The following is an 18,531-nucleotide window of genomic DNA, read 5'->3' on the forward strand; positions in this document are numbered from 1 at the left end:
AAGTCGTTTCAACAGTGAACACCATCCTGTAGTCAAACGTGGAGAATTCCTACCTCACGTAACTTTCAAACCACAACCTTAAAGTTTCAGATGTTTCGAACTTGTAACAGTGACTTTAAATTAATCCATATCTTGTCGTTATAAAATAACCAGAGAAGAATCTCAAATCGAACTTGATAGATCGTAATTGCCGTGCTTGTAAACTATGAACTTAATACGTGACGAGATGAAACCTAAATAACAATCTCTTGATTCAATCCAATAAAATACGTTCGTATGTATTGGTAATAATATCTGTGCATTGATGTACGGTGTATATTAATAGACAGTATAACTGTAGAATTATTATTGGGGATTATTAATTTGGGATTATTTTTGTATACGGCGAAGATATTCAGCCTTCTCATAAATGAGCATCATCAAAATTAAAATTAAAAAATTTCACTGCCATTAAGAAAATTATGGGTACAAATGTAAAATAATTAACCGATTGGACGAAATGATTTAATTTGATATCGGAGATAAACTTTTAGATATAAATGTTTGTATATTGCATATTACATAAAATACCCACACGCTATCAATAACACGCGTTCCACTGAAAGTAACTAGTCCAGATAACTTTTTAATGAATAAATTACTTCCGAATGGAGAAACTATAAAAATAGTATTCAATGAACTTTCAAATTCCGAGCCAATAACTTTTATAAAGGTCAGCTTTACATATTCGATTAACAGCTAGAATACTAATCATAATTGAGGCAATCACACGCGTTAACATTGAAAATAAGCTTTTATATGATAGCACTTTTAATTTTCTTTTATAATTACGTATAACTACAATTAAATCCAATTTAACTAAACTTTTAGTACAAATTTATATAATGGCACGCGTATTATTCGTTGAGAACTACTGGTATATGTTATAATACCACATTCGCGACCAGCGATTTTACGAAAATCTTACGAATCATTATAACGACTACATTAGATATTTCTTGCATTACTGCATCTTTAGATTTCTCATAAGTGCATGAAAATCTGCAATAAGTTAATTAATAAATCAGCTGTGAATAAACGTGTAATTATACAGGATATTCCAAAACGCTAGTAGATTCAGCACACTAAAATAAGAAGAACAGTTCACACATACATTTGTCCCATTTGAATTTATTTTCGAGATACAACCATTTTTCTATTGTACCGTTTGTTTGCTTGCATTTACGGGAATTGTTCGAAGTAATCATGTTCACATCGAATACAACAAACAAAATTACCAAATGTTGTCCAATTTCGTTGACGACCCTCAGTGCTCCACCGGAGTATGCCAACGTAATCTATTTCTGTGTAACAAATTAAATGTTTTACAAATCTCTCATTCAAGAACTGTTTAACTATGGAAACTTGGTTATACTTCAGAAACAAGGTCGGATAGGACAAACATTTTGAACGTCGTTTTTAGTGCATTGAATTCATTAGTGAAGTTATGGCCACACGTTCCGGAACATCCTGTACAAACCTGGAATAAAAATTTCAAGAATGCATCAAGTTATATGGAGAGTATCAAAATGCGTGGTACATCTGGGCAATTTGTTAGGGGCCATACATATGGAAATAAATTGGAGGAGAAGAATAAAATTTTCTTTTTGACATTTTGTTTTCAAAACATCCAAATGAAAATTTACTACATACGCGTGCATCTGATTATATCCGGACTTTACTATGTAGGTATTAATAGGAAGTGCCAATGACAATTAATTTATTAGTCTTCGCTTAGCGGAGGCTTCGATATTACTGCTACGAGTAGGGATTATACATAGTTAAATGAAAATGATTTTAAAAAATATGATTTTAAAAATTAATAAACGTAAAATATTTGCATAACGTCAGAACAGATCCTCAGATAGCCTTTGCTATCCGAGGATTTACGATCACTTTATATGCACATACATTTGTATTTTATACGTTGCTGCATATCTGTTTTTATTATTGCAATTGGATGTTTGGTATTCAAAGTGTATGCTACAGTTTCACAAACTCAATTTTCTCAAAAATCAAATGTCAAACGAGAAAACGTTATTTATACTCCTTGCTCGTTATCAGTTGTATTACGAGTCCTAACTGACGCAGAGTTAATCACTTTCTGTAACTGTTTCGACAGAGCGATCGATTCCATCATTTATAACGCATGATCGATGCTGACTCAACTGTTCATATATATCACGGGAATACGAATAATAAAAAAAAATTTCATAATTCTTATTGCAGGATTATGGAATTGTTTTCATCAAATTTCTAAAGTTCTTTCAATGAAAATCATGCTAAACGCGATTTCATTTAAATATTAGGTCATCCCATAAGTTCGTGCCGACTTTTGTGTATACATTTCATGTGTCAATTTATAAACATACGGCGATAGGGGACCAATGCACTTGAAAAATGGGAAGAAGTTGTACAACGAGAGGGGGATTACATTTTTTCATGAAACTGAAAGGTATGTAAACAATCTTGCAAATCCAATTCCAATTTGCAAATCTAACCTATACAGGATGACGCACCTAAAACAGGCTTGAATATCCGAAGAAAGTTGTTATTGCTGATAGAAAAAAATATGTCAGATCAAATTTATATTATGTCAAGGGCTACATAATTTGATGTAAATAATATTAATACGAAATGATATGTTTTTGTATGTACCATCTAACGGAGCATTTTGGGACACGTACAATGACCTATGGTTCAAGGTCATTCAATACAAGGGAAAATAATTTACTTTAAGCGAGCGATCGAATACTTTATTTTATGTAGTAATAATTTATTAATCTTCCATTGTACTGCTTCATCAAATGTTCGAAGTGGTGACCTTAAGTATCGATGCTCATGTTTTAAAGCATTGCAAAAGATATATCATGGCACGTAGAATTTCGATCGGCTTAATCGCTGATTTTTATTTATAGGAAAAATTAAAGCAACAAGTATACAATCAAACTTCGACAATCAGAAAAGAGACAAGAGAACGTGTAGCATGAGCTTGTTTCGTGATTAATCCGAACGAAATTCGATATGCCATGATATAAATCAATCGCAACGGTTTAAAGTATGCATCGATGCTCAAGGTCACTACTTTTAACTTTCAAAATAATTGTGTACTGATACTTTAATAAATTGCCATTACATAAAATAAAGTGTTCGATCGCTCTCATAAAGTAAATTATTTTCCCTTGCAATTGACCTTCGGTTACCTTGAACTACAGTTCATCGTGTGTATTTTAAAATGTTCTACTAGATAGTACGTAAAAAAACATCATATCATTTAAAAAAAAAATTGACCTTTATATAACCTGCACGCGTCCACCTTTCAAAGAACTATTTACACCAAATTATATGTTCTTTGAAGCCATTTTTTTTTTGTTTTGTTTATTATTTCCAGTTTTTTGTATTACATATTTGTATTTTCCATTATAAACGATAAATTCCGGTTATGAGGTGGTTCAGGCAAAAGTACCGATACGCGACGGTACGACATAGCCATGCAATGTTACATTTTTTTTTTTTCTTTCCATTTCTGTCCTGAAAGCCTGGTCGCGAAAACAGGACATTTCTTCGAAGCCATGCAATAACAGCCGTGATATTCAAGTGGCCTGTTTTACGTGTCTCACCCTGTATATTCTATAACAATTACTTGAACTGTCTTCTGTATGTTAGCACTTATGTGTATTGAATTTTCCTCATTATTATCTCTTATCAAAGTGTTAATTCAAGTGTTGCTTACAAGATAACAGATTGCAATTGAAATACACGCATCAATATCTTAACAGTCTAGATACCGACGAATATACGTAGCGAGCAAAACAATTTTTCAATACTGTAAAGTTCCTTTTCCTTGTCATTTTAAAATTATAATATGAAAATTTTCGGTAAGAGTAGGTGTAAGTTTTTCACTTTCCTTTTTTAATTTTTGATTTAGACTAATTTTATAACAGTGATACAAAGTGGATTTTGTTTAAAAATTAGCTCGAAAAATAGCAAGAAACTCATCATCAGTGTCTACAGACCGAAAGTATTGATTAATCAAATGGTCGGTTTTTCCTGTGATTCCACCACAAGAATATACAAAAAAGTATTATGATTCCATCGAGTCACTAAATTAATCTTAGTCTCAACTATCATAATATTAAAAATACGCAGTCTCGTTAAAAATATATAACTTCGAAAAATATGACGTTTGCTCTCTTTCTAAATCTATAGTAAAAATCTAAAGTATTGAAACTTTCAAGTAATATATAACATAGATGTCAAAATGCACGGAAATAAGATTCTTGTTTCTGTTAGAAACCTTTACTTGCATCGTTTATTAACTCCTCAAATACTCTCATCAACCAAATCTATATAAAACTTTTTTAACACAAGAAAAAGAGATTTTAAAACATAAATCCTCCAAATTCTGAAAATTTAAAATTAACGCGCTAATGTCTAAAAATGGTACATACAGAATATCATCAACGACCAGATTAACAGATAATCGACAGAATAACTGGTTCAAGTCAGTCTATCGAATAAATGATATAAGTAGTTTGATGAAAGACGTTATACAGGGTAATGATACGAATCATTCATGTTGTAATAATCAATCTGAAGGCTATTAAATTATAGATTTCTTAAACATAATATTCAAGTACTAAGTTCATAAATACAAAATTGAAATAAGATATTTAAGCACGATTTTGTGGTGTTTTACCATTAAGTTAAATACATCTCATTAAATTCTTAAATAGCGTATCAATTATAAATCTTTCACGTGTCGTCCTTTACAGAACCGAGTATTTAATTATTATTTTCCAATAAGGCATGCATTTAAATCTTAAAACTACGCAAAATAAAACAAAATATTAAGCAAAATACATGTAAATATTATGTATCATCTTCTACAACGTACTAAGCTTTTTTAAAAAATCGAATACCTTGCTACTTGAATTAATAAATCTATTATAATTCCAAGCTGCACGCTATCATATATCTCAAAGCTAAATGCAATTTAAAACAGATTTCAATTCAGACCAAAAGAGATATGCATTATTGAAACATTCACCAATCGTTATACGCTAATGGTGAAGACGACTGCAGTGGTGTTTTAATGTCATTTATGCAGCACGCTGATGCACACGCAAATCAAATGTTTAATAAAGTAATTTTTAAGACAAATAAGAAGCATTATGGACGTGATCATTGTCTTAGCTAGTCGACAAACGTCTGCCTGTGTTTCATTGGAATGCATCAGTGTTTATGAACCGCAACAGCATCGTTTGTTTTTAAAGACTGTTTTACGTTGCGTATTTTGTTTTTCCTCGCTCCGTGACATTCCTCTAACGTAGCAACCCATAAATATAAACATACTTCTGCATGCTAATAAAATAGCACGGAGTTTCCATTCCCTTGCACTGATCCTTATAATTTATTCGCATTGCATATTACGGTGCCTAGCATTCTTTCCAGGTTTATATTTACTTGAACCATGTGAATATATATTCTGCGATAAATTCAGAGCAGAGATACTTTATTAGACGTATATTAATTTCACATTTGTTGATTTCATCTAGGTATGTTATTGCCAGACAGATTATATTGAGATAAATTACACATCATTGCAGGATTTATGAATAATTCTTGTTAGATAACGGTGTTCCATAATTAAGGACTTATGAAATGGAATGAGCTAAATGAGAAGCTAAATATTATAAAATTATTATATGATAATTATGAAATAAATACAAAATTAAACACATAAAATAATTTATCTGCCGTTAAGTATTGTGACATTCCCATAATATAAAAGAGAAAATTATCAATTTTCTACAAGTAATAACGAACTTCACAAAACATAAAAATTACAAACTTGCTGTAGGAAAAGTTACTTTTGTAGACTAAAACTTTAATTTACATTATTTTCTGTGCTATGTATAAAAGACGATTAGAGAAAGTATAAGAATGAAATGTTTTGTAAATATTCTAAAATCTTAATATCAAATAATTTAGTATATTGAAAATCAATTGCCTTATAAATTAAAATAAGTAAAAATTTATTTTTCATTACTTCGTTGACATCATGTAAAAGGTAGTCAAAAGGAAATATAATTATATTCATAATTGTTCATAAATATCTTATAAAATGTCATTTATATTAAAGCTATTACGAAAAGTGGAATAAAGTCTCTATAATAAATTTTATTTACAAATTTCTTACAAATGTTTCTCTCCTTAAATTAATTAGGCGAATTAAAAAATTATGTCCACCAATCTGTCAATTTTAATCTCATTAAATTATATGCATCGGATAAAACAGTATTTAGCTTTAAATTATGACATGACAATAATAAATAACATAAGTATTTATAATTATCTCAAATTGTAAATGATGATACATCATAAAATCCATGTTATGGATAAAATGAACACAAGTTACATAAATATTAAAACCATAGGACTTTTCTTCCTCTTGAGAGAATAATGTAGAAATTTTGTGAGTTGTAGCTTCTTCGTATATTCATGCATTTATAAGAAGAAAAACGTGGATAATATTTTTCTATATGGCATGTCACTATGCATTATATTGCAAAATTAGATTACAACGATAAAATATTCCTTTGATTTACGAGGCCCGAAGAGAATTTCAGAGCATAAATTTCAAACATTAAAGGTAGTATTTAATTTATTACACGTAAATTTCGGATTTTTATGCATATATGGCATATTTGAAAATACAAAAATGTATAGAATACACGTAATAGGCAATAATATATATATATATATACAGGGTGGTTGATAACTGGTGGTACAAGCGGAAAGGGGGTGATTCTACGCGAAAGAAGAAGTCAAAAATATAGAATAAAAATTTTTCGTTTGAGGCTTTGTTTTCGAGAAAATCGACTTTGAATTTTCGCTCGGTACGCGTGCACTTTATTGTAGCCTTTCATACTTTAAAACAATCAAATACGTTAGAAAGTACTTATAGAAATTTAATTAGAAGAGCAGAAGTATGTGTTGGGCAGAATGGGCAACATTTTCAGCAATTTTTGTAATAATAAACTTTATGATTACTTCATATTATTTCATTATGTATTCCTAATTTTCCGTTACGGCAAAAACAAACTTAAATCGCGATAATATCTATCGAGACAACGATCTACAGTGAGATCCGTTATAACGAGACGTGATAAAGTGCACGCGTACCGAGCGAAAATTCAAAGTCGATTTTCTCGAAAACGAAGCCTCAAACGAAAAATTTTTATTCTATATTTTCGACTTCTTTTTTCGCGTAGAATCGCCCATTTTCCGCTTGTACCACCAGTTACCAACCACCCTGTATAATATCCAAAGTACAATATCTGTTTTAATATTTAATAGTTGAAACAAATTCATACTTAGATTTCATTTCTTTAGCTGTAGTCATCTAATATCATTTATGTAACATTTATAGTTTACTTATAGGATATTTTCTTATAGTGATGTTTGCTCAATATTAACAATTAATTTTTAATTAATATGTCAATGTCAATGGCTTTGTGATAGAATAGAACATAAAACATAGAATAAGACGTGTTCTAGATTAAATTTTATACATTTCTATGTATTTTACTCATCAAACTTTTCAAGCGAAGCAATTTACATTGTATTTTGCCAAATTTAGTTGTGAATAATTCTTAAGCCTTTATTTACGAACAAACTATTTATTTTGTTGTCAGTTACATGCCTGCGTAGATGTGTGCGATTATTTTGATGAATACCCGACAACATTTACAACTCGATGAGCATAGTTTTAAAATCAGTCTAAAAACTTCATAAATGTACCATGTGCAGTTAAGCTATAAACTGTGTACCATTACAATACCAAAGTTACGACACGGTGAAATAAAACAGCACGAACGTCAGCTGGCAAAATCCTCTGCATCCAAAATTCAAGTTGAAAAAACGTTGCATTGGTTTTGTTAGCCAATCCGTGCCGACACGACTGTCAATTTAACGATACAGTTACCAAAACGTTTCTAACGAAGCACCCAACGTGTCCACACTTTCGTTATCAAATGTCATTCCGAGTTTCTACAAAACATACCGCGTGCTCCAACAATTTCTGTTGGCAATAATAATCTTATATGAAGAAACAAGTCGAAAATGCACAATAAAATTTTTTTACACGATGCTCTGTCTCCGTGGAAAATTTGAAAATTATCTATTTTCCCAAAAATGAAACCTTAAATCCACAAGTACAAGGAAAGTTGTAATCCACGTTTCTGACGTATTTTCACGTGTAATGCTGATTGTTTGGTGACATCTAATTGGTAATTAACGAACCTTAGGTATACATGACAAATTTTTAATTCGATTTTCTCAAAAACAAAATGTCATATGACAATTTTTATTCTATATTTTCGAACTTGCTTTTTCACGTAGAAGCAGCTCCTTATTGATTACACCATGATGTGTGGAACACCCTGTAGAGATAGACAGCCTTTGATAGGTAAGCCGTCTATCGGTGCTGTTTAAGCGGCACACAGAGCAACTTTAATCAAAAATATTCGAGGACATCGTGTTGATTACTCGTTAAGATTCCAACGATGCTCTTTGGGTCCTATTTAAAATTAATTGCAATCAGGAAAGCCAAACGTGTAAATAAAATCTTATCGACTCTCTAAAAACATGGACTACGTAAAAGGCTCACATAAATTTGCACCTTGATAATGGATGCACAAAACTTGTTTTTCCTTGATAAATCCACATTCTGTTCGTGCATTATTTTCGCTTTCTCTTTAAACGATATGAATTGTTCGTTACAAGATTCCATGATCGATAATGTCGAAAGAAATTCGAGCAATTAAAAGAGAACCGAAGAATATTCTACCGATGCTCGTTATTTAGAGATGTCGCCGTAATTTAAACTTTAAACAGTTAGTTCGTTAACTTCTCTAAGTGGTTATTTCGTTTCGCTGGTACGAAAATTTACGGTATTGCTCGAGCAATATTTGAAAGAGAAATCGTTCACGTGTAATTGGAATATGGCACGAAGATTGCGTTATAACTCTCGGAGAGAGGAATATAGGTCACCGAGACTTTTACGCGAGAATTGCGTTAATTGGTTACGTATTATTCAACTTGTTTAGCAATACGTTAATTGAATGAATTTTCGATTAAAGAAGGTTTTTAATGAAACAGTTAGGTAGTATAAATGTGAATTTAACCTATGGACGAAAACTTATATCAGTTTTAAGATACCTACAAATAATTAATTATATTATAATTATTTACATCGTAAATAATGATATTACTTAAAATATATTTATTATATTGTAAGTAATAGCAGGACAAATTTTAAAATATTTCAAATATTCTATAGCTTGAAGTTGGAAAACATGAATAAACATGTACGAGTTCTAATATATAAAAATAATTATGAACTATTATATGCTAATTAGATGGGAAATGATCATCATATTCGTAGGATTTGTAATTGAATAACGTAAAAGTAATGAAATTTAAGTTTTTTCTACATAGAAATGTATACATCTTACTTTAATTTGAAATGAATATTGTAGATACGAATATTACAGGAAATAAACACGATAAATTCATTTTATACTTATTTTATATGTCGTGTTCTCATTAGAGTTAGGGGCGTATAATGAATCTTCACGTGAATTGGCCATCGTTGTGATGTACTATAGATGATATTTACTAATACAAATGTGATTATTACAGAGTTTAACAAGTAATAGCGGCGATTGAATAATCGAGATGTCGATGACAATGAATTTAGGTTCGATAACGAATCCACGGTCAACGGGATGACGAATGCGATTTGATCCACGATTCTAGTGTGACTCAACGTACTTGTCCACTGTACAAGTAGAACTTATCTACTCCTTTCCATACCTCCCTGTACCCCTCAGTTCAATCTTTGTTTTTAAGGAGAGCTATTTAATTATCCCATACCTCTGTTAAGTACACGTCCCTCCTATGATCGCGGCTACGTTCAGCAAGCCCTTATGTCATTTCGAGCCGAAGCCCATTATCATAAATCTCGGACACCCATAGTCGGATTAAATCATAAACAACTATTTCCCAGTTTTATTATTTAAGTACAGCTATAATAAAAGGTCTAGACTAGAGTATTGGGGACCTTCTCAAACATCCCAAAAGAAAGGCCCCGATTATCCTTTCATCTCCGACATATACAGGGTGGTTGGTAACAGGTGCTACAAGCGGAAAGGGAGTGATTCTACGCGAAAAAAGAAGTCGAAAATATAGAATACAAATTTTTCGTTTGAGGCTTTCTTTTCGAGAAAATCGACTTAGAAAGTGTTCATAGAAATTTAATTAGAAGAGCAGAAGTATGTGTTCGGTAGAATGGGCAATATTTTCAGCAATTTTTGTAATAATAAACTTTATGATTACTTCATATTATTTCATTATGTATTCCTAATTTTCCGTTACGGCAAAAACAAACTTAAATCGCGATAATATCTATCGAGACAACGATCTACAGTGAGATCCGTTATAACGAGACGTGATAAAGTGCACGCGTACCGAGCGAAAATTCAAAGTCGATTTTCTCGAAAACGAAGCCCCAAACGAAAAATTTTTATTCTATATTTTCGACTTCTTTTTTCGCGTAGAATCACCCCCTTTCCGCTTGTACCACCAGTTACCAACCACCCTGTATATCATATAAATATATGTTTTCCTGATTTCTATGTCATTTGATAGCTGGAAGGAACAGTAGCGTTGAATTCAAAACAGTAATGAATTTAAAAATAAATTTTTAGAAGAAAAATAGAGATTTTGTAAAAAGTCAAGGATACTTCTAGTATCACGACGATCGGTACTTGTGAAATGTTTGAAAGACAAGAAAAAATACATTAATATTTTCCATATTCTATACATAACAGTGCACTTAAAAACTATATACAACTATTTCTACATTAAAACATTAATATCTCTCTACGTTACATACAAATATTTCTGCAAATGACAAATTTACGAAACAAAAAGGAATGCAATTTGCATTGAAGGGCTAACGTTCTGAATTTCCATTTCCACTTTACATTATTCGGAAAAGTGCGTTGAGCTATTCAAAGCTAAAGTTTCAATCCTAATTATGTAACCATGAGAAGGTAACAATTCCCGCAAATAACCACGAAGTAGCTTCGATCGTGCATAGTGATTTGTAACTTCTCATTAACTCGAGCCGGACGCCGCTGTTCGATATACATGGTGTGTTACGAACACGTGACACAATAGTGTACATATTTAATGCGTTGAAAACTAGTAAATGCTCAGCTTGTTACGTAACTTGTTTTCAAAAGTGTCGGAAAATTTCTAACGAGAGCGTTCGAGCGAACAGCGGCTCGTACGTTGAAATGGCTTGTTTCTCTGGCTTCGTCTCCTGGGATTAATTAAAAGCGAAAACTGCTCTGAAGATGAAGAAAAGAACTAAATGTATTTTTAAAATTCGACATGCTTTTAGAAATAAATATATTTGTACACTTTATATGTTTTATAACTATTTGAGAACAATTATCTTTTAATAAAAAAAAATGTAGACTTTGTATACGGAAACACTCAATAACCTTTTTTTATTAAATTAGTCACATAAACCTTCATCTGTAATAGTGTTAGCTTAAACTGAATCTCGACTCCTTTTTCCGAATATATTTGAATTTGAAAGGTATATTTTCTAAAAACGTTTCCTTCAGGTATCTTTTTACAGAGAAAAGGTAAAGTTTCACAGAATTTTGGGAAAAAGAGTGCGGTGTGCTAATACGTTTAGCAAGTAATGGAGATTCTTTCTCTATGCAAATTCGTTGAGTGCACCGCCATCATTGACGTCACACTGCTTTAATTCCAAAAAGCGTAGGACGCTCAATAAGTTTGCAGTGACCAGCTGTGCCTCACCATAGTTACCACTTAGTGTAATTCTCCTCGATATTGCAATATCTTGTACATTATACGGGGAAAATTAATGAAATTCCTATCGTAGATCAGCCCGAATTGAAAATCATAGGTCGATAATTCCCCTAATGCTATGTCACGAGTTACGTTAATTTTCTTATTGGATATTATCATGGAAATTGCTTCGTAGTTTCGAAGAAGATAAACTGATATAATTATAAACTTCAAAAATAAAAATTTTACAGAAATATGTTAATCTTTGCATAAAAGTGAGGAGGATATTATACATGTGTATATATATATATACAGGGTGTCCACTGTATACCCAATAACGCGGTCAATCGATTAGGGCGTAATTCTGCCTGCCGGAAATGAAGAATCAAATGTTTTTGTATGTGAGCCTTCGCTGCGATTGTTAAAATGCAAATATTACGATCATACTGCGAATATTGCTGGATTTCTGGGAAATTTAGAAGTATAAAAATGCACGAAATGTGTAGAACTATATGTATTGAAATTATAGCATTCATTGTATTTAGTATTTCTTACCATTGTTTAATTATGTGTATTTATAAGAATATGAATTTGCATTAGTATTCATATTTCTAGTTCGGATTCAATCAATAATTTAGTAATTTAATAATTCAGTAATTCGATAATACAAGCATATAATAATACAATAGTTCAACTTTTATCCTTAAAAATATACTGTTACGTCGCGTGAAAAGGTCCGCGCGATGCGATGTGATGTCCTCCGTCGGCGGAGTATGACCGTCATTGTCCTGGACGGAATTCCGTTCATCCCGGCCCAGTGGATCTGGAGCAATTGGCTGATCCAAGACGTTGTGTAACGTCGAATCAGATGGTTGGGATGCTGACGCTGCGAACGTGGTTGTCCGATCGCGAGTAGTTGACACGTTGCGAGTGTCAAGCGGTGAGCTCCACGTGGTATGCGACGGGATCGACGTTGGAGTTGAAGCGACGATTTCCGTCGGCGGAGTATGACCGTTGTTGTCAGTTCTCTGGACATTATTAGATGGGTCACTGCTACACTTGGGTGTCGACGGGTTAGATGGTCGTTTGCCCTCCATGAGCTCCCTTATCCTATTGGCCTGGGAAATGTGAAGTTTGAGCGCTTCTAGTTGTTGGGCGAAATCAGCTTCCTCGAGTTCATATAACTCGTTTTGGATTGATTGAAATCGGTTCCAACCGTCCTGAAGTATAGCTTGAGATGATTCAAATATGCAATCTCTTGCATGCCTGACTGTTCATATCTATCGATGCGTTCCCTTACAATCGTTAACGTGCATTCGAACAGTTTATCGCGTTTTCGGCGTATGCTATTAACCTTTGACTTGGTCAGCATGATTCGTGATGTGGACCGACTTGCAACCTTCTCAAAGTTGATTACTCAGTTACGTTGGGACGCTGCCTGGGTGCGTGCCTCGATCAATGTGTATATTTCTTCGAAGGTGTTGCTCCTGACGTCACTGGCCTTGATGGAGTGATACACTTCCGCTGTTGGATTCAAAGGGAACACGTGACACTGTGTGTGGTCACTTTACTTGACACTGGCACGTTATCCGGCTTGAAGGACCATGTAAATTCGACCAATCGCGGGGAGACGCAATCGCGAGGAAACACGTCAACGGGAGTCGTAAATTCCCGTTACGATTATAATAATCGACGCCGCGAGTAGATCGATCCCCTGATTTCCGTTAAGACAATAGGGGTGGTTGAAATAATATAACTCCGTGATTTGCAGTGTTATAATTATATATTTTCTCCAACAACTTCATATAATCACACACACTAGTAACGTCGCTGAATATGAGGATTGCCTTGATCTTGCTCAGATTCTGATTGCCAATCTGATAGATGAAGGTTCTCTTGTCGTAGTAGACGTAGCGATTGCATACTAGCATTACATACTAGCATTTTCTACAAAAGTAAAAGTAAAATTCGACGCACACAAGCAGATCACTACTTAATTCCATTCCTCGAACCGTATTTACAGTAACACGAATAACAAACGTTTATTTCGGGTCATTTCCGAAAGGTCATTAGTGAGATGTAATGGTCCGATCGGTTGAGGACCACTCGGAGAATTTAATCATTTCGAGAACTTATTATTTCTTTCAGACATCGATCGCACTCCCACCGCCAAGAGTGGGCTTGGTGCATGGAAGGACATGGACGATATCTAATGAGCATGCTAATAGCATTTTTTTGCGTTCAGTGGAAACCATTAAATATTCATATTTTTAGGACTATCTAGGCTTGAACTCTCCTGGACTTTTCCGAGTCTAATAAGGTCAACGTTTCGACCGTATGTCGTTTTGATAACTTAGCGACATTTTAGACGAATCCTTTCTTTATTCTTTAACATGTTGACTGCCACGCGTGTTTTCAAAGAAATCTCCGTCAGGCCACGCGTGCAGCAGTACCAAGCGTTCTCTGTTAGATGCTCCCTTCGATATTTTAGTAACGCGAGTCGCTCATGCGGTGGTCTTAAGAATGATCTTTCGTTTCGTTTATTCGCAACATTAAAACCACTAGCTGTTGTTGAATATAATGAAGGAAAGTGTGGTATAGATTATTCCGACCAAATGGTTTTTTATGCCACCATAATTAAAAAAGGAATCAAATGGTACAGAAAACTTGGCATTCGACTCCTTCTGGGAATTTCCGTTGTAAGCGCTTTGACGGTTTACAAAATTGCAACAAGGAAGAATATAAATGTTAGAATATTTAGACAATTATTAGTTGCAAAATTATTAGGGTTGTCTGAAAATACAAAAAATCCTTGTCCTCGACGGAGTCGACATAATATCGCCGTTCGGAAAAATGATTCTGGAAGAAGCATTAAACGCGCATGCAAACTATGTTATGCAAATAAAAGACGTGGAATGGAACGAACAAAGGTACAAAAGAATTTGAAGAAAACAACAACTTATTGTCTAAATTTTCCCGACCAACCTCAGTTATGTATAGAATGCTTTAAAGTTTTACATTCTAAATAATTTTTTAATAAACCATTTATTTTTACAAATAAAACATCCTTACTTGTCCTTGCTCTAGACCCATTTTAGATACTGCATTCGTAATAATAATGTGGATCAGAAAATTGCTACCGGCCCTCATATAACGCGATTGCAAAATTACTTTAAGTGATTTTATATATATGAGCCTCTCAGAAGCTAAACCGATCAATTGTACTGTCTGTTAATTTCATATTTACACTATATATGTACACAAATAATGTTCGATTCTGAAAAAAAAATTATGAAAAGAATATTATTAGTACAAATTTATTAGAAGAAGATGACATAAATAATAGTAAATACCAAAATAAATTTAGAAAATTATGTTTTCAACATCATGACTTTTCTACTTTATAGTTTACAAAGTTAATCAGTGTGGCTTCTAAACATATTTCCCATATATGATAGTAAATTTTAGAGGTGCAAATCATATTATTGTCTTAATCCTATTATTGTCAATCTCCACAGTATGGTATACGTAAGAAATGCCAGCTATTCTGATAAATACATCGTAAGTAGGTCTTGGATTCGAAAGTCTGAACGAAAACAGACGGGACCGGTAGATCGGTCAATGACAGTTTTCGAGCATGCACATATATTTGCATCAAAGATTAGTATATCGGGGGACTGGCAAAAGGATTGGCACATACAAGGTAAACAAATAAGACCAGTATTTTTAATTGATTTACCACGCTTGTCTCTCGTGCTTTGTCCTAAGTTCGACTTATTCGTGATATGCAAATATACTTATGCATTTTTCAATTGATTCGCAAATCTAGTTATGCACTAATTTTTATACGATAATAAAACTGTACGCACAATGTTGCAGTTATTTCTGTACAAAATTAATAATGTTATTTCAAAAATGAAATTTTATTTAGTTTTCATGCTGTAGGTTCCATATTACACGAAATTCGTACAACCCAAAACGAATGCAACTTATCTCACCTCTTATAAGTGATCCTACTGTATTATTTTACTGCGATGAGTTAATCGATTAATTCGACTGTTGCATTTTTCTTTTTTTATTAAAAAGATTATTGAAAACAAAAATTTTGCTCAACAGAAACACTTGCTTCATATTTTCGTTACATATATTTAATATAAAATTTAATTTAAGATAAAACTTTGCTCATATTTGGGCGACTTGGAAACCCGGATTTTTTGGATATCTTTGTGACGTCATCAGTCTGCTGCACAGTCATGTACATGCATGGTATATATCAGACATCATATACGTACGTGATATTTACACGCGGTATGTCGTAGTTATATTGGCGAGTTAAGAAAGTGCGTAGCGCCGTTGCATGTTTGTGACATCACCGTTCTTCGGATATATTCGGTACACGGTTGGAAACGTTCGGTATATTAATTTTCAATTCCTTATATCTTTTCCATTTGTAATCGTTTTTAAGAAAAGAAATACGCGTCTAAAATATTTAACTGCTGAATTCATTTGCATAATTAATAAAAAATATACAACAATCGAATTATCCAAATTTTAATAATTTTTCGAAAAAGAAATCGGAAAATGATTAAAAAGTTGAAACTAGAAAACAGCATGTATGGTAAAATAAGTAAATACGACAAACATTTTACGATTACAAATTTTTTAATGTTACATATCGTCAGTTTGCTAAAATGGTGACTCATTTAAAAAATCGTCAATTTTTAGATATCTGTATATTAAATATTTACATTCGAAAGATATTTTAGTATTATATATGGTTATAATTTGTGTATTTTTTATCATTACAATTTTTCTAGTTCGATTGAATCCCTTTTGGTAATTATTATCATCGGTCAGTTGAAAAATCATCCATTTTGTCTAAAATTCTTTTTTTTCATTTTTTTACTAATATCATAATCATATTATTACTTCGACTTTGGGAATCACAGTTACTCACGTCGAAATATTTTTATTTCTATCTTCCCTCGATCTTTCCCATAAATTGTCCACAAGTATTTCTTTAATCTCATCAATTTCTTAACACCAGACTAACACTGTTTATGTATTTACGGAAAATGTAAAGCTATAAAAACGTGCACAACGTGGCAAACATGAAAAAGTATAGAATATGTAATCTAAGATATAATATCCGTTATAATATCTGGTGAGTTAGACAAGTCTGCTTAGCTTCCACTTGCATAAACAACCGTAATCTGATTATTACTGTGCATATTTCAAATGTTCAAAAAATTGAGTCAAATAAATTCTAAAAATATCTTCCATCTATTACTACTTGTACTGAATTATAATAATCGCTCTCGCTTGATGAAAGACGATATATCTCGTCGTGCATTTACAATGTATTAATATAATTCAAACGAAACTGCGAAATATCATATTTTTGCAAGGAAAGGATCATTAGCATTATTACATGTTAAGATTACATCTAACCGTAGATTCCCTTTAATGTATTGCGAAATGTATGATTTTATATAATTATATATGGTATTTCTATGATTTTACAAAATACGTATATGGTATAAATTGAATACGACTTCCGTATCATTTAACAATTTCCATAATAAACTAAGAGGAAGGAGGAAAAGATTTGATATTTACTGTTTTTCGCGAGATTCATCAGTACCTGAGAATATAATAATATTGGCTGGATGTCAGAGTTACGTCGGATCGGGTTTCATTTCGTTACTCGACACAGGTAGGTAGGAGTTTTACTGCCGATATAAACTCGATTTATGCCTGACTTCCTGCTCTGCGATGTGGATTGCGTGGCTAATCGATAAAGCAACTCCGCCAAACGCAGTTTCGAGAAGACGTCAATAGTAAAATTATAGTTCTTCAATATGCATGTATATCTATGTATATAAGCACTTACATCGCCCTTAATAAATATTAGAAGACTTACAGAAAGTAATTTTATGCTTAGGAATATTTAGAAAACTATTTAAGAATTACTATCTGATTAAAAATTTATACTGGCACTTACAAAAATATATTTGGGCATTTACCGAAGAAAATATTTTTGTCCGTGTATATGTATTATATAAAACATTCTGCAATTTCATTGGCGGTCGAATGAGACGCTATAAGTCCCGATTGTCATAATTATATTGGCAAAATTTGAAACCAGTCTAAAGATATGTACAGAGGTTGCAAAATATTTGTTACAAGCAAATAAAATACTAATAAAAATTAGTATATGTATATGTTCGTTAGAATTTTGGGAGCGTAATAATTCTTCGTTTAAATTAGCCATCGTGTTGCACAAGAGAGATTATATTTACATATGACTTTTACAAAGTTTAACCAATAATAAGTTTAACGAATGCTATTGTCAATGTTCTTGGGATCAATAACTGTTGAAGTGGTCACCACTTCTACGAAAACTCTACATCTGGTCTTTTTAGTTTTCTCAAGCGCTGAAGCCATCGACAGCATATAGACAAAAGACTAGCATGAAGGCAGACCATAAACAGTAGACAGGCGACGTTGGCTTCGGGGTTTCCAGTTATAAGGTAACACTGCTAGCGTGCGGATCGGGACCAGCTCAAATTGTATTCCTACTTATTATTACACTTC

General features: G+C 32.6%; 1 protein-coding gene across 17 annotated transcripts in view; it reads right to left on the reverse strand.

Moving 5' to 3' along the window:
* LOC100643610 (5-hydroxytryptamine receptor) overlaps positions 1-18,531 on the reverse strand; it is a 316,367-nt gene that overhangs the window by 161,461 nt on the left and 136,375 nt on the right. The gene's annotated exons all lie outside the window — the stretch shown is intronic.

Source organism: Bombus terrestris, chromosome 7, assembly GCF_910591885.1.
Source record: "Bombus terrestris chromosome 7, iyBomTerr1.2, whole genome shotgun sequence".
Taxonomy (NCBI): Eukaryota; Metazoa; Arthropoda; class Insecta; order Hymenoptera; family Apidae; genus Bombus; species Bombus terrestris.